Source organism: Schistocerca americana, chromosome 1 (genome assembly GCF_021461395.2).
Source record: "Schistocerca americana isolate TAMUIC-IGC-003095 chromosome 1, iqSchAmer2.1, whole genome shotgun sequence".
Lineage (NCBI taxonomy): Eukaryota > Metazoa > Arthropoda > Insecta > Orthoptera > Acrididae > Schistocerca > Schistocerca americana.
This window is the reverse complement of record NC_060119.1, coordinates 354,805,548-354,810,965: the sequence shown is the minus strand read 5'-3', so window position 1 is coordinate 354,810,965 and position 5,418 is coordinate 354,805,548.

Here is a 5,418-nt window from a genome sequence, read left to right as displayed (position 1 = left end):
AAGAAAATGAAATGTAATGTATCTGTCGTGCTTTTTCCTGTTTTCTTACATTTTGACATTTCACACTTCCGGCGTTTCCCATGAAGTCCACAGTTCTTGATTGAAAATGTATATCTTAATTTTGCGCGGAAATTTAGAGATAATTAAGTTGCTTTTGATTGCTTGGTTCTAAAAACATTCAAATGTGTCTGAATTCCTAAGGGACCAAACTGCTGAGGTCAACGGTCCCTAGATTTGCACACAAACTAACTTATGCTAAGAACACACACACACACACACACACACACACACACACACACACACACACGGCTGAGATAGCACTCAAACCTCCGGCGGGAGTGGCCGCGCAAACCGTGGCACGGCGCCTCGAACCACGCGGCCACTAAGCGTGGGTGCTTGGTTCTGTTATCTTATTTACACCGTTGTTTCTCTGTAGTTTGCCATTATTCTGAGTACACTGGTAATATAATAATAATAATAATAATAATAATAATAATAATAATAATACTCTTCCGTTATCCTGTCGTTCTCAGTTGCAGAAATCGGTGGCCCACTGGAGTGTTTACTAAGCAATGCAACACACTTTTTTTTGTCAGCTAATTTCGGTTAAAATAGGTCCTGAATTTGTTGTGGGACATCTTGGAATACTCCCGCTTCAGCCTGTGTAGTTCCGTAAAGTTCCGATAGGTGACAGCGCTATACGCAGCCTTCAAAATGTCGTCTGAAACGGAGATGCGTTAAGAGCAAAGAGGTGTCATTGAGTTAATTTTGGAGGGAAACCAGTGCACCGTAGATACTCATAGGCGATTGTAGAAAGTCTACGGACACCTGGCAGTGAACATAAGCTCGGTAGGTTTCTGGGCGAGGCATCTGCCACAATCGCAACAACGTCGCGCAAACCTGTCCGATCCCCCGCGTGCCGGCTGGCAGCATGCAGCCTCAGGAAATTTAATTTGTATTGTAAACGATAATTTTCGTTCATATAACAGACTGCTTCAGGCAGACATTTAAAAAAAAAATCGCCTGCTATAAACTGAAAATACACACACCCTGATAAGCTGCATCCAGAAAATTTGCTGTATCTCTTTGCGTCGAAAGAAGCGTAGTCGATCCACCATGCGTTTAAATATTCTTTCCTTAGCGCACTCGTTGGAACTCTGAATTTTTTTTTGTTAAAATTCTTTATTCTTCAATATATGATACATAAGCAACCCACCACATAATACATTAGTGGGTCACAATTGATACTAACACACTTACTACTATTGCAGCTTTTTATTCTAAGAATGCTAGTCCTATTACTGTTCCACTATGGGCACTACTGCTATCTCCTAAAGTTACCAATATGTGACGTCTACTACTTACGCTAGTCTACCTGCAGCGTAACAGGTGTGCCAGCGTATATATAAACCTATATTAGTTGGCCGTGCTCACCGAGCTAATCCCGGTGAGCATTCCCCTGTCACCGGGCTGGCCCAGAGTGGTTGATCGCTGCGGTACTACACCAATGTTGCTATCCTAGCTTATCCTACATCTAACCTTATATTTAGTCCTGTGTCAAATCCGATGAGTGTCAGAATCGGGTAAAAGCTGCACTCGCCCCCTAATCCCAGACGCACATCTTGAGCTGGGCCTCATGTCATGTACCTGCGTCGTCCAGCGTCGAGAACAGCGAGTGTTTCTCACAGGAGGGAGACGTCGCAGGGTTACCGCCTGGGGGCGCCGGCTCTTTCCTTGTTCCGGACGGCGCGTGTTTTTCTGTCACGCTGTGAGTGGCGGTCGTGGTTTCGATTACAGGCTGACGCAGAGGGGCGCGCGGCCAGCTGTTTGCGCGCTGTTGTTGGCGGGGAGATAGAATGGCGTGCTGGCGACCGAAGACGCCGCGTCTTGCCTGCACGCGGCGTCAACGCAGTGCTCCACGGAGCGAGGTGCCGCTGACCTAAACCCCGTCCCGCCATCCAGATTTAGGTTTTCCGTGGCTCCATAAATCAATTAATGCAAATGGTGGGGTGGTTCGTTCAAACTGGAAACCAACACATTCTTTCCCGAATTCGAGCTTGGGTTCCGTCCTCTTGGAATCGTCGTCAACGAGGCATTGAGACACACATCTTTCTTCCTATCAGCGTGCTACTTAGCCACATACTACATTGATTTCTGTAAACCAACAGATACACTCACCTCAGTTACCATTATTTTTATGTTCGCAACTTAAAGCTACTAGGGATGGACCCTCTCGTTCACCTTTCGAAACTGCACACATCAAAAAATGTTTTGCCATCACCCCGGTTCCCAGAACTCCTGAAGATAGACGTAGACTGTATATATTGTATCACAGACAGTCTCTTTGACTGTTCAGAGATGTCTCTAAAACCGCCCGAAGATATAAACAACCATGCATGAGCAGCTCCTATTAGACGGAGGGGGTACTACAGCCGATCAGTTCCAGTCATTCCGCCAGGAAGAAGGTACACGGCTGGTGTTGCCTGTTGTTCAACATGCCTAGATGGTCAATACCGCGGTTCCATCGGGTCCGTATTGTTACTTCGTGACAGAAAGGGCTCTCAACAGGGGAAATGTCCCGGAGTGAACCAAAGCTATGTTCCGACGTGGAGGAGATACAGAGACAGGAACTGTCGATAACAAGCCTCGCTCAGGCCGCCCAAGGCTACTACTGCAGTGGATGACCGCTAGCTACAGATTATGGCTCGGAGGAACCCTGACAGCAACGCCACCATGTTAAATAATGATTTTCGTCCCGCCACAGGACATAGTGTTATATCCCAAACTGTGCGCAATATGCTGCATGATGCGCAACTTCACTCCAGACGTCCATGACGAGGTCCATCTTTGCAACCACGACATAGCGCAGTGCGGTAGAGATGGGCGCAACAACATGCCAAATGGACCACTCAGGATTTGCATCACGTTCTCTTCACCGATGAGTGTCGCATATGCCTTCAACCAGACAATTGTCGGAGACGTGTTTGGGGGCAACCCGGTCAGGCTGAACGCCTCAGACACTCTGTCCAACGAGTGCAGTAAGGTGGGGGTTCCCTGCTGTTTTGGGGTGGCATTATGTGGGGCCGACGTACGCCTCTGGTGGTCATGGAAGGCGCCGTGATGTCTGTACGATACGAGAATGCTTTCCTCCGACCGATAGTGCAACCATATCGGCAGCATATTGGCGAGGCATTCGTCTTCATGGACGACACTTTGCGCCCCTATCGTGCACATCTTATGACTTCCTTCAGGATAACGACATAGCTCGACTAGAGTGGCCAGCATGTTCTCCAGACGTGAACCCTATCGAACATGCCTGGGATAGATTGAAAAGGGCTGTTTGTGGACGACGTGGCCCACCAACCACTCTGAGAATCTACGCCGAATCGTCGTTGAGGAGTGGGACAATCTGGATCAACAGTGCCGTGATGAACTGATGGCTAGTATGCCACGACGAATACAGTAATGCATCAAATGCAAGAGAACGTGCTACTGGGTATTGGAGGTACCGGTGTGTACAGCAATCTGGACCACAACCTCTGAAGGTCTCACAGTACGGTGGTACAACATTAAATGTGTGATATTCATGAGCAGTAAAAGGCCGGAAATGATGTTTATGGCCGGCCGCGGTGGCCGAGCGGTTCTAGACGCTTCAGTCCGGAACCGCGCTGCTGCAACGGCCGCAGGTTCGAATCCTGCCTCGGGCATGGATGTGTGTGATGTCCTTAGGTTAGTTAGGTTTTAAGTAGTTCTCAGTTCTAAGGAACTGATGACCTCAGGTGCTAAGTCCCATCGTGCTTAGAGCCATTTGAGCCATTTTGATGTTTGTGTTGATCTCTCCTCCAATTTTCTGTGCAGTTTCCGGTACTCTCGGAACCGAGGTGGTGCAAAACTTTTTTTGACGTGTGTAGTTGACCGGTGACGGTTGCACGTTTTCCGTGTATTTTTGTAACTAGACTGAAAAATGTTCCTGTCGCAGCACAGAAAGGCGAATATGTTCTGGGCAGATTTAAAAATGTAAAAGAAGAGAACTATCTTTGACTTACCTGGCAGCCTCAAAGAGATTTAAGACAAAACATCTTGACATATTCACGCTTTTTTAACTTGTTAGTATTAGTACCTATGTCATATAATATAAATCATCGTGTCAAGTAAAGTAACATGATATGTGATGGCATAACATATGTGCCATCATGTCATCCAAAATAGCATAATTTGTCGTATCGTGCAGTATGGCACAACGTGTCATTAAAGTTTAGGATGCGTGTTTCCCCACTATGGGATACTTTCTATTGTAGATGCATCCCACTCTCTATATGCACATAAATTTGTGTCTATTTGTTCTTACACCCCTCACTATACTTGCAAAAGGGGGGTGGGTCTAAGAGAGCTCACTACGCTAGAGAAGTAGGGTTAAACTGTAAAGAAAGAAAAAGAGGGGCGAATATGTAAAGATGTTCCGATTTAAGTGTCTCTGAAGCTGCCAGGCAAGTCGAAAAGCTAGTTCCCTGTTTTGAATACGTAACTCCGCCCAAGATATATTCACCTTTTTTGTGCTACGATAGCAGAATTTTTCATTCTGGTTCCCAACTTTTACTCTACCTTTATTTTGATTTGTGTTGACTCGGGCGACGACTGATCCCGTATAGATTTTTTTAATGCCTCATATCGTGGCAAAGGATAAAGCTTCCACAAAATAGGACGACCATTAATTACATAAATGTGCCTACCTTCTTACAAAATTTGAATTTATTGGCAGTGGTAAGCGCGAAAAAAAGTTAACAAACGTGTTCTTTGCAGTTTAAATCCAAACAGTACATACACCAGTGCTCCCAATAGATAAGCTTTAATTTTAGTCCAATTCAAATCCTTTGCGAAATGAATTAATCGATTTACACAGTTGTTTAACATACTGTAACATAGCTACAGTAAGACAGATGTTCGAAGGGCTACACAAATGGCCCCTGGTCTGGAATAAACTAAAAACTTATTACCCCATATTCCTAGATCAAGGACGTGTAAAACATTTTACGTAACTCGCTCGAGTACTTCAGATTTTTGATAACTATTATGTATATTAAAAATCAACAGCCTATGTCTGTCCGAATCAGGGTATTGCTAAAACATTTGAAGTATATCGATCAAGAAGAGATTTTAGGTATTTAAATTTCCCCTGCATGTATTACATATTTATTTATGTGTAATATACGTTTTAAAACGATAGGTATATAAAAACACGCACTTATTCTAATGCAACGTTGTTTCAAAGTATCTAAGCAATTGGTGAAGAGCTTTTGGAGATAAACTATTTTTTTATATAGCTATCCACAAATTTTCCATCCATGGAATAGCCGGTGTCAGTCTATCAGTTGTCTTAATTCTCACCGGCGGTCAGTCATGGTGTAATTACGTGCGGCA